Raw genomic sequence first — 13,377 nt, forward strand, 5'->3', positions numbered from 1 at the left:
TATCTTCAGAAATTTGGAAGCTTTAGCGCTTGCCAAAGGCCGATTGATTAGTATTTATCAATTCCATATTCCAGTAAATTCTAGAGCACTTTCTTTACCAATGAAACAATGCAAACACATTGGAATCTTCCAATAGCTGGATGATGACTCATCTGCTATAAAAATAAATAAATGAAAGAAACTAAATACATGCTTTGGGAAAAAGAGACGCTGGATAGTTCCTTTTTTTTTTTAACTTTCTTGGTGCTAAAAAAAAAGTGCATCTTTATTTTTAAGTTGCAAATCTTTCTAAGATGTCTGCATCAATTTTCTACCCAAGTAACACCAATGTAAAGTGTTCCCTTCCTAAATCTTTTCTTGTAGTTTACAGAGTACTGCACATTTCACAAAACACTTTTTAGTTTATAAGCATAGTTTACAGTAGACTTTATAGTTTATAAGGTGCTATATCCTTTCCAAGGTACTTTACAGTTTACACTTACAAGCATTTCTGCCTTTACAGCCTTTTATGGTTTGTGTATAAGCCACTTTATCATTTCCAAAGTATCTGGCATCTTATAAAGCCCTCTTATAATTACAAAGTGCTTTGTAGCTTACCAAATGCCTTGCAATTTGTAAAATGATTCCAAGCCCATAACCACATTTAGTTTTAGCAGATGCGAGTGACATAATTGCAGCTTTCTTTGATGATTATAAGGATCATGCTGGGCGTGAGAGTCATAATTATGAACTTGCCTTTACTGAACACAGACCGAGTATCCCATAGATGCTTGTTATTGCTTGACTGGTTAAGAATATCATTGCTCTAAACTGATATAACTGATGAAGGCCAACAAGTTTGGTCTTGATCAATGGTTCTCCATAGGGGTGATTTTACCCACCAGAGACCTTTGGCAATATATGGAGACATACTTGGTTGTCACAACTGGGGGAAGGGATCCTACCGGCATCTAGTGGGTAGAGGCCAGGGATGTTGTTAAACATCCCACAACGCACATCACAACTCCCATAACAAAGAACTATCCATCCCATAATGTCAATAATGCCAGGGTTCAGAAGCCCTGGTCTTGATAAAGGTCAGACCATCTGACAATTTCATACTACTTATCTCTTGCATTAGAAGAATGTTTTGTGGGACTTCCCTGGTGGTCCAGTGGTTAAGACTCTGTGCTTCCACTGCAGGAAGCATGGGTTCGATCCCTGGTTGGGGAACTAAAACCCTGCAAGCCACGTGGTGCGGCCTAAATAAATAAATAAATAAATAAATAAAAGGATGCTTTCAGTTGCGAGTAACAGGAACACAGCCTCAAGCTGGCTTAAACATTACATCCATGTATTATCTCTCCTAACTGGAAATCAAGAGGAAAGTCAGGCTACAGGGCTGGGTGATTAAGATGCTGACTCATGGCTTTGAGGACCCTGATTCTCTCCTTTTCTACATTTTTTTTCAGCCTCAGCTTATGCTAAGGCTGATTCACGGCTGTCACCAGCGACTGGGGCAATCTGCTTCTGTTCACATTCAAAAGAAAGAAAGCTGCCTTTTCTTTCCCAGAATTCCAGAAAGACTGTTTGTGGGTGAATAAACACCCACATTGTACTCTGACTTCCTTAACTGAAGAATATATACAAACTACCATGGACAGAGCCTTATATATAGCCTATGGTTTCTCCGCCTCTATCCTTCCTTGGGCACTAACTTTTGGCTGATGACTAGGGCTTCTGCAAGAACAAAAACATAATGAAATCACTTGTTCCCACTGGAAACGGTTCCTGTGAAATATCTGAGCAGATTTACGCATAGAAATTCACACTGTTCCCCAGTCTGGAATTCTGAACCATAAATCCTCCCCCCACACATTACATATGCACACGTACACATACTATCCCTCTTGCAAATTAAAACTCATATATGTCTTGCCAAAGAATTTCTGACATGCCGCTTCAGCATCCAGAGCCTCAGGCAAGCCTTGTGTCTACCATGTGATGTATAACTGGCCAGGGAGGTTGCAAAACCCAGAATTCAATGACTAGTCAACAGTGCTTGAGATATTGCAGGCAAAGCTCGCTCTCCCTTGTCTAAACAATCTTATCAGCAGGAGGTACCTTATCTAGCGACATATGGCTGAGATCCAGCACTCTACATTAAAGGTGAATAATGATTTGTATTGTAGCATCTTCATGATCAAGCAGATACTCTCACTTTCCTATTTAATTGTTTTCACATTTGATTTGGGAATACTGCAAAGTTCCGAGGGTTAGTCTTTAGGTCATCTCTGTGACATGGAATCGGACTATTGGATACTCATCTGCAAAAGGCTTCAGAGGAGGACTTCCCTGGTGGTGCAGTGGTTAAGAATCCACCTGCCAATGCAGGGGTCACAGGTTCGAGCCCTGGTCCGGGAAGATCCCATATGCTGTGGAGCAACTAAGCCTGTGTGCCACAACTACTGAGCCTGTGCTCTAGAGCCTACAAGCCACAACTACTGAGCCCATGTGCCACAACTACTGAAGCCCGTGCACCTAGAGCCTGTGCTCCGCAACAAGAGAAGCCACCACAATGAGAAGCCCGCACACTGCAATGAAGAGTAGCTCCCGCTCGCCGCAACTAGAGAAAGCCTGAGCGCAGCAACAAAGACCCAATGCAGCCAAAAATAAATAAATAAATATATTTATTTTTTTTTTAAGAAAGCCTTCAAAGGTTCCAATTACATGTAGGACAAACTCAGAACCCTTAGCCTGACTTTCACAGTCTGCCCCCCAAACACTTCTTTCAGCATTATCTCACTGACTACTGTTTGCCTCCTACGAGTATCATCTATGCCTTTCAGACTGATTTCTTAGTTATATTTCAAGTAAGTTTTCTGTGTTTCTGAATTACAGAACCTGGAATATATCAGGCATTAAAAAGCAACATGCCATATGATCCAGCAATCTCACTCCTGGGCATATATCCAGAGAAAATTCTAATTTGAAAAGATACATGCACCCCAATATTCACCACAGCACTGTTTACAATAGCCAAGACATGGAAGCAACCTAAAAGTCCATCAACAGATGAACGGATAAAGAAGATGTGGTATGTATACAATGGAATACTACTCAGTCATAAAAAAGAATGAAATAATGCCATCTGCAGCAATATGGATGGACCTAGAGATTATCATACTAAGTGAAGTTAAGTCAGAGAGAGAAAGGCAAATATCATATGATATCACTTACATGTGGAATCTAAAATATGATACAAATGAACTTATTTACAAAATAGAAACAGACTCACAGACATAGAAAACAAACTTATGGTTACCAAAGGGGAAAGGGGGCAGGGGAGGGATAAATTAGGAGTCTGGGATTCACAAACTACTGTATGTAAAATAAATACTAAACAACAAGTTCTTATTGTATATCACAGGGAATTGTATTCAATATCCTGTAATAAATCATAATGGAAAAGAATCTTAAAAAGTATATGTAACTGAATCACTTTGCTGTATACCAGAAACTAACACAACACTGTAAATCAACTATACTTCAATAATAAAAAAAATAAGCAACAGACTTGGGTCTAAATTATAACTCTACCACGTATAGGCCATATGACCCTGGAAAATTACATATGTAGTGAAATTCAGTTTTACTTGTCCAGAAAATGATGATAATATTACCTTGTGGCATAGATGTGAGTGTTAAGTAAGATAGTTATTTAATATGATTTGATCACTGGGAAGAAGGTGTTTAATGAAGTTATTATTTTTCCTTTACGTTCTTACCTGCCTGTATTGACTTCTCTTGTATGTTTCTATTTCTGTTTTATTTGAAGGAAGGTGTACTTTATTTCCCCTGTCAATCCTTCAAAGTCTATAATACATCCTATTCTATATCCTCTTAGCTCATTGTACTTTTCCTTTAGCACTTATCACAATTTTAATTTATACTAATTTGTGGAAATAATTGTGTAGTATTTGTTCCCCTGGGTAGATTACATGTTGCCTAAGAGCAGATGTAGACTGCACCGCTATACTCCTCATACCTAGAAAGTTTCTGACACATAATAGGTGTTAAATAAATATTGCATGAACGAATGATCGAATGGACAGTTAAGATGAATTGAGTACTTCATAGTACCAGGCAGGGTGCTAATTTCTTTATATACATAATCTCACAGCACTTTAATACCCTAGGTTTATCATTATCATTCCTATTTCCTAAATAAGAACCTGGGGCATAGGGGGTAAATCAGCATGAGGAAATCACACCTCTAGGAAGAAGCAGAGTCAGGATCTGAATTTTTGTCATCTGACTCCAAGCCCAAGCTCCTAACCGTTATCATGATACCTTCTTTGCAAAGATGGAGGGTAATAGATCCATGGGTAATTTGAGTATCGGATAATCCTGCTTTAAGTCAGAGTGAGTCAACCAAACAGGAGTCAGAAAATATGAATCCCTTTTCTTTTCAGCAGCGTTTCTAGCCATGACGTCATTTGATCTTCACATGAGACTTTGCTCTGTTGATGGAAAACGGGGCTCAGTGGGAGTAGGCGATTTGCTGAAGATCACTCATCCAGTCACTGGTGTGGAAACAGAGCCAGAGACGCCTAGAACAATCAGTGGAGTAATCACACCAGGTCACTGCAGTCAACAGGCCTCCTCTCCCGCCTCCCGCAGTTTTGAGGGGGGGAGTAAGATATTGGTCCCCTCAGAGATAGCCAAGGAGGAGCCTGGTGCTGTGGGAAAATGTCATAGACTCGGAGTTAGGGGGCTGGATTCTGGAGGCAGCCACGTCACCTGGATCTGAGCTTCTGGCCCCACTGGCGCAGTTCTGCATTTCCATCTGAACAAGAGAAGCTTAGGTTGGATGTTTTCTAAAAGCTTCAGTGAGATGTATTCAGCCAACAGATATTTATTGAGTGCCTAGGACCATGTCTGTCTTCCTCACCTCTATATTCCTTGTTTCTAGTACAGATTCTGATACATGGTAAGTGCTAAACAATTATCGAGTGAACAAGGGATTGTGAATGAATATGATAAGATGAAACAGCCAGTAACATCTAGTCAGTCCCTGCCCTTTGGTTGGCAGAGATAGGTCAGCCAACTGCTAATGGTTTTGCACTCTACTGAGTACTTTAATTGAAATAAATGCAGAGTGCTTAGGTTGCTCTGAGGTGGTCCAATTAATCCAGTTTGGGGATGGACAGAAATTTAGGGAGGCCTTCTTGAAGGAGGTGACCTCTAATTACCATAAGGATGCATAGCAGGTAAGCAGGGAAAAGAGATATGTAAGTACATGGGCAAAGCTGACACGCAGAGGAAATCAGAAAGGTTGGTTGATCATCCCAGACAGAAGGGAAAGTTTGGGGAACTCTGTAGCTCATTCAGTTGGCCTGCGGTTTAAAGTTCAGGTGGGGCAGAGGGGAGAGGTGAGTCTGGAGAGTTTGGTAGAGGAAAGATAAAGAGTAAACCACCTTACAGGGCTGAAACCAAGCAGGACCCTGTGGGGCCCTCCTGGGTATAATGCCTTTCCAGGTCCCCCATTTCCTTTTTGAACATCTTTATTGGAGTATAATTGCTTTATAATGTTGTGTTAGTTTCTGCTCTATAACAAAGTGAATCAGCTATACGTATACATATATCCCCAGATCTCCTCCCTCTTGCGTCTCCCTCCCACCCTCATTTTCCCACCCCTCTAGGTGGTCACAAAGCACCGAGCTGATCTCACTCTGCTATGCGGCTGCTTCCCACTAGCTATCTATTTTACATGTGGTAGTGTATATATGTCCATGCCACTCTCTCACTTCGTCCCAGCTTACCCTCCCCCCTCCCCGTGTCCTCAAGTCCATTTTCTACCTCTAGTCTTTATTCCTGTCCTGTCCTTAGGTTCATCAGAACCATTTTTTAAAATTAGATTGCATATATATGTGTTAGCATATGGTATTTGTTTTTCTCTTTCTGACTTAACTTCACTCTGTATGACAGACTCTAGGTCCATCCACCTCACTACAAATAACTCAATTTTGTTTCTTTTTATGGCTGAGTAATATTCCATTGTATATATGTGCCACATCTTCTGTACCTATTCATCTGTCGATGGACACTTAGGTTGCTTCCATGTCCTGGCTATTGTAAATAGTTCAGCAGTGAACATTGTGGTACATGACTCTATTTGAACTATGGTTTTCTCAGGGTATATGACCAGTAGTGGGATTGCTGGGTCATATGGTAGTTCTATTTTTAGTTTTTTAAGGAACCTCCATATTGTTCTCCATAGTGGCTGTATCAATTTACATTCCCACCAGCAGTGCAAGAGGGTTCCCTTTTCTCCACACCCTCTCCTGCATTTATTGTTTGTAAGTTTTTTGATGATGGCCATTCTGACCAGTGTGAGGTGATACCTCATTGTAGCTTTGATTTGCATTTCTCTAATGATTAGTGATGTTGAGCATCCTTTCATGTGTTTGTTGGCAATCTGTATATCTTCTTTGGAGAAATGTCTATTTAGGTGTTCTGACCATTTTTGGATTGGGTTGTTTGTTTTTTTGATATTGAGATTCATGAGCTGCTTGTATATTTTGGAGATTAATCCTTTGTCGGTTGCTTCATTTGCAAATATTTTCTCCCATTCTGAGTGCTGTCTTTTTCTCTTGTTTATGGTTTCCTTTGCTGTTCAAAAGCGCTGAAGTTTCATTAGGTCCCATTTGTTTATTTTGTTTTTATTTCCATTTCTCTAGGAGGTGGGTCAAAAGGATCTTGCTGTGATTTATGTCACAGAGTGTTCTGCCTATGTTTTCCTCTAAGAGTTGTATAGTGTCTTGCCCTAATTTAGGTCTCTAATCCATTTTGAGTTTATTTTTGTGTATGGTGTTAGGAAGTGTTCTAATTTCATTCTTTTACATGTAGCTGTCCAGTTTTCCCAGCACCACTTATTGAGGAGGCTGTCTTTTCTCCATTGTATATTCTTGCCTCCTTTATCAAAACTAAGGCGTGGGTTTATCTCTGGGCTTTCTATCCTGTTCCATTGATCTATATTTCTGTTTTTGTGCCAGTACTATACTGTCTTGATTACTGTAGCTTTGTAGTATAGTCTGAAGTCCGGGAGCCTGATGCCTCTAGCTCCATTTTTCGTTCTCAAGATTGCTTTGGCTATTCAGGGCTTTTATGTTTCCATACAAATTGTGAAACTTTTTGTTCTAGTTCTGTGAAAAATGCCATTGGGGGCCTCCCTGGTGGCACAGTGGTTGAGAGTCCGCCTGCCGATGCAGGGGATACGGGTTCGTGCCCCGGTCTGGGAGGATCCCACATGCCGCGGAGCGGCTGGGCCCGTGAGCCATGGCCGCTGGGCCTGCGCGTCCGGAGCCTGTGCTCCGCAACGGGAGAGGCCACAGCAGTGAGAGGCCCACATACCGCAAAAAGAAAAAAAAAAAAATGCCATTGGTAGTTTGATAGGGATTGCATTGAATCTGTAGATTGCTTTGGGTAGTAGAGTCATTTTCACAATGTTGATTCTTCCAATCCAAGAACATGGTATATCTCTCCATCTGTTTGTATCATCTTTAATTTCTTTCATCAGTGTCCTATAGTTTTATGCATACAGGTCTTTTGTCTCCATAGGTAGGATTATTCCTAGGTATTTTATTCTTTTTGTTGCATTGGTAAATGGGAGTGTTTCCTTAATTTCTCTTTCAGCTTTTTCATCATTAGTGTACAGGAATGCAATAGATGTCTGTGCATTAATTTTGTATCCTGCTACATTACCAAATTCATTGATTAGCTCTAGTAGAGTTCTGGTAATGTCTTTAGGATTCTCTATGTGTAGTATCATGTCATCTGCAAACAGTGACTGCTTTACTTCTTCTTTTCCGATTTGGATTCCTTTTATTTCTTTTTCTTCTCTGATAGCTGTGGCTAAAACATCCAAAACTATGTTGAATAATAGTGGTGAGAGTGGGCAACCTTGTCTTGTTCCTGATCTTAGAGGAAATGGTTTCAGTTTTTCACCATTGAGAATGATGTTGGCTGTATGTTTGTCATATATGGCGTTTATTATGCTGAGGTAGGTTCCCTCTATGCCCACTTTTTGGAGAGTTTTTGTCATAAACGGGTGTTGAATTTTGTCAAAAGCTTTTACTGCATCTATTGAGATTATCATATGATTTTTCTCATTCAGTTTGTTAATATGGTGTATCACATTGATTGATTTGCGTATATTGAAGAATTCTTGCATTCCAGGGATAAACCCCACTTGATCATGGTGGTGTATGATCCTTTTAATGTGCTGTTGGATTCAGTTTGCTAGTATATTGCTGAGGATTTTTGCATCTATGTTCATCAGTGATATTGGCCTGTAGTTTTCTTTCTTTGTGACATTTTTGTCTGGTTTTGGTGTCAGGGTGATGGTGGCCTTGTAAAATGAGTTTGGGCGTGTTCCTCCCTCTGCTGTATTTTGGAAGAGTTTGAGAAGGATAGGTGTTAGCGCTTCTCTAAATGTTTGATAGCATGCACCTGTGAAGCCATCTGGTCCTGGGCTTTTGTTTTTTGGAAGATTTTTAATCACAGTTTCAATTTCAGTGCTTGTGACTGGTCTGTTTATATTTTCTATTTCTTCCTGGTTCAGTCTTGGAAGGTTGTGCTTTTCTAAGAATTTGTCCATTTCTTCCAGGTTGTCCATTTTATTGGCATATGGTTGCTTGTAGTAGTCCCTCATGATTTTTTGTATTTCTGCAGTGTCAATTGTTACTTCTTCTTTTTCATTTCTAATTCTGTTGATTTGAGTCATCTCCCTCTTTTTCTTGATGAGCCTGGCTAGTGGTTTATCAATTTTGTTTATCTTCTCAAAGAACCAGCTTTTAGTTTTATTGATCTTTGCTATTGTTTCCTTCATTTCTTTTTCATTTATTTCTGATGTGATGTTTATGATTTCTTTCCTTCTGCTAACTTGGGGTTTTTGTTGTTGTTGTTGTTGTTGTTCTGCTTCTTTCTCTAATTGTTTTAGGTGTAAGGTTGGGTTTTGCATTTGAGATTTTTCTTGTTTCTTGAAGTAGGATTGTATTGCTATAAACGTCCCTCTTAGAACTGCTTTTTCTGCATCCCATAGGTTTGGGGTTGTTGTGTTTTTATTGTCATTTGTTCCTAGGTATTTTTTTATCTCCTCTTTAATTTCTTCAGTGATCTCTTGGTTATTTAGTAGCGTATTGTTTAGCCTCCATGTGTTTGTATTTTTCACAGTTTTTTTTCCTGTAATTCATATCTAGTCTCATAGAATTGTGGTCATAAAAGATACTTGATATGATTTCAATTTTCTTAAATTTACCGAGGCTTGATTTGTGACCCAAGATAAGATCTATCCTGGAGAATGTTCCATGAGCTCTTGAGAAGAAAGTGTATTCTGATGTTTTTGGATGGAATGTCCTATAAATATCAATTAAGTCTATCTGGTCTAATGTGTCTTTCAAAATTTGTGTTTCCTTATTTATTTTCATTTTGTATGATCTGTCCATTGGTGAAAATGGGGTGTTAACGTGCCCTACTATTATTGTGTCACTGTCTGTTAGCATTTGCTTTATGTATTGAGGTGCTTCTATTTTGGGTGCATAAATATTTACAATAGTTATATCTTCTTCTTGGATTGATCCCTTGACCATTATGTAGTGTCTTCTTTGTCTCTTGTGATAGTCTTCATTTTAAAGTCTATTTTGTCTGGTATGAGATTTGCTACTCCAGCTTTCTTTTTATTTCCATTTACATGGAATATCTTTTTCCATCCCCTCACTTTCAGTCTGTATGTGTCCCTAGGTCTGAAGTGGGTCTCTTGTAGACAGCATATATGTGTGTCTTGTTTTTGTATCCATTCAGCCAGTCTATGTCTTTTGGTTGGAGCATTTAATCCATTTACATTTAAGGTAATTATCAATATGTATGTTCCTCTTACCATTTTCTTAATTGTTTTGGGTTTGTTATTGTAGGTCTTTTCCTTCTCTTGTGTTTCCTGCCTTGAGAATTTCCTTTAGCATTTGTTGTAAAGCTGGTTTGGTGGTGCTGAATTCTCTTAACTTTTGCTTGTCTGTAAAGGTTTTAATTTCTCTGTTGAATCTGAATGAGATCCTTGCTGGGTAGAGTAATCTTGGTTGTAGGTTTTTCCCTTTCATCACTTTAAATATGTCCTGCCACTCCCTTCTGGATTGCCGAGTTTTTGCTGAAAGATTAGCTGTTAACTTTATGGGGTTTCCCTTGTATGTTATTTGTTGCTTTTCTCTTGCTGCTTTTAATATTTTTTCTTTGAATTTAATTTTTGGTAGTTTGATTATTATGTGTCTCGGTGTGTTTATCCTTGAATTTATCCTGTATGGGACTCTCTGCACTTCTAGACTTGACTATTTCCTTTCCCATGTTAGGGGAGTTTTCAACTATAATCTCTTCAAATATTTGCTCAGACCCTTTCTTTTTCTCTTCTTCTGAGACCCCTCTAATTCGAATGTTGGTGTGTTTAATGTTGTTCCAGAGGTCTCTGAGACTGTCTTCAATTCTTTTCATTCTTTTTTCTTTATTCTGCTCTGCAGTAGTTATTTCCACTATTTTATATTCCAGGTCACTTATCCATTCTTCTGCCTCAGTTATTTTGCTATTGATTTCTTCTAGAGTATTTTTAATTTCATTTATTGTGTTGTTCATCATTGTTTGTTTGCTCTTTAGTTCTTCTAGGTCCTTGTTAAACGTTTCTTGTATTTTCTCCATTCTATTTCCCAGATTTTGGATCATCTTTACTGTCATTACTTTGAATTCTTTTTCAGGTAGACTGCCTATTTCCTCTTCATTTGTTTGGTCTGGTGGGGTTTTACCTTGCTCCTTCATCTGTTGCACATTTCTCTGTCTTCTCATTTTGTTTAACTTACTGTGTTTGGGGTCTCCTTTTCACAGGCTGCAGGTTTGTAGTTCCCATTATTTTTGGTGTCTGCCCCCAGTGGCTAAGGTTGGTTCAGTGGTTTGTGTAGGGTTCATGGTGGAGGGGACTGGTGCCTGTGTTCTGGTGGGTGGGGCTGTATCTTGTCCTTCTGGTGTGCAGGGCCACTTCAGGTGGTGTTTTGGAGTGTCTGTGAACTTAGTATGAATCTAGGCAGCAAATCTGCTAATGGGTGGGGTTGTGTTCCTGTCTTGCTAGTTGTTTGGCATGGGGAGTCTGGCACCGGAGCTTGCTGGCCGTTGGGTGGAGCTGGGTCTTAGTGTCAAGAAGAAGATCTCTGGGACAGCTCTCGCTGATTGACATTACATTGGGCTGGGAGATCTGGTGGTCCAATGTCCTGGACGTGCCCCCCCCACCTCAGAGGCTCAGGCCTGACCCCTGGCTGACACACCAAGACCCTGCCAACCACACGGCTCAGAAGAAAAGGAAGAGAGAAAAAAACAAAAACAAAAGCAGAAACAAAAACAGACAGAACCTTAGGACAAATGGTAAAAGCAAACCTATACAGACAAAATCACACAAAGAAGCGTACACATACACTTTCACAAAAAGAGAAAAAGGAAAAATATATATATATACATATAAAAAAAGGAAGAGAGCAACTAAATCAATAAACAAATCCACCAATGATAATAGGTACTAAATACTATATTAAGATAAACATAAAACCAGAAACAAATTCGATGTAGAAAGAAAACCCCAAGTCTACAGTTGTTCCCAAAGTCCACCGCCTCAATTCTGGGAACATTCATTGTCTATTCAGGTGTTCTTCAGATGCAGGGTTTATCATGTTGATTGTGGGGACTTAATCTGCTGCTCCGTAGGCTGCACAGAGAAATTTACCTTTCTCTTCTTTGTTTGCACAGCTCCTGTGGTTCAGCTTTGGTTTTGGCCCTGTCTCTGCATGTAGGTCTACCTTAGTAGTCTTTTCCCCACCCAGACAGGAGAGGATTAAAGCAGCGGTTGATTAGGGCTCTCTTGCTCATTCAGGCCTGGGGGAGGGAGGGGTACAGTAGTCATAATTGGAATGTGGGGTGAGCCTGAGGTGGCAGAGGCTGGCGTGACATTGCAACAGCCCGAGTCATGCCATGTGTTCTCCCAGGGAAGCTGTCCCTGGATCTTAGGACCCTGGCAGTGGTGTGCTACACAGACTCCCGGGGTGGAAGTGTGTGTGTGGATAGTGACCTGTGCTTGCACACAGGATTTTGGGTGACAGCGGCAGCAGTGTTAGAGGTTCATGCCCGTCTCTGGGGTCTGAGCTTATGGCCATGGCTCGCACCCATCTCTGGAGCTCATTTAGGCGGTGCTCTGCCTTCTTTGGGCACAGGGAGTGGGAATCCCCTCTCCTCGTGCACCCCGAAACAAAGGTGTCTTGCCTCTCTGGCAGGTCCAGACTTTTCCCCGGACTCTCTCCCAGCTATCTGTGGTGCACTAGCCCCCTTCAGGCTGTGTTCACGCAGCCAACTCCAGTCCTCTCCCTGGGATCTGTCCTCCGAAAGCCAAGCCTCAGCTCCCAGCCCCCACCCTTCCCGGCGGGTGAGCAGACAAGCCTCTCAGGCTGGTGAGTGCTGGTCGGCACCGATCCTCTGTGAAGGAATCTCTCCACTTTGTCCTCTGCACCCCTGTTGCTGCTCTCTCCTCCGTGGCTCCAAAGCTTCCCCCCGTCCATGCCCTCATCTCTGCCAGTGAAGGGTCTTCCTAGTGTGTGGAAACTTTTCCTCTTTCACAGCTCCATCCCAGAGGTGCAGGTCCCATCCCTATTCTTTTGTCTGTTTTTCCCTTTGTCTTTTGCCCTACCCAGGTACGTGGGGAGTTTCTTGCCCTTTGGGAAGTCTGAGGTCTTCTGCCAGCATTCAGTAGGTGTTCTGTAGGAGTTGTTCCACATGTAGATATATTTTTGATGTATTTGTGGGGAGGAAGGTGATCTCTACTTCTCACTCTTCCACCATCTTGAAGGTCTCTCGGGTCCCCCATTTCTTATTTGCAGGATATAGACTTCAGCCTCCTAGACCTTCCTAAATATGAAAGGGCAGATTCAAACAGTTGCTAATCAGGGAAGGGAGGGAATGCAGAAACAAAGGAGGAGCAATTAAGAAACTTTAGTGAAGCTATTAAAGCAGGGTCCTGGTTTTTCCTCAAGGAATATACGTAACAATATCTTTGAGTTCTTCTGCTGGGACTATGGCCCCCATACAGGTGGAGGATGGTAACTTCAGCTGAGCACAAGATTCCTGGATCACCTCCTTGTTACCTCACCACCAACCAATCAGAAGAAAGTCACACACCCACCACCCTTTACCCCACATTTTGCCTATAAAAACTCCCCCAAAACCATAGGGGAGTTTGGGGTTTTTGAGCACAATCCACCCATTCTCCTTGTTTGGCCCTGCAGTAAAGCTTTTTTTTTTGTTCCAAACTCTGACGTTTCA

This window comes from Mesoplodon bidens, assembly GCF_964165515.1.
Source record: "Mesoplodon bidens genome assembly, chromosome: 15".
NCBI lineage: Eukaryota > Metazoa > Chordata > Mammalia > Artiodactyla > Ziphiidae > Mesoplodon > Mesoplodon bidens.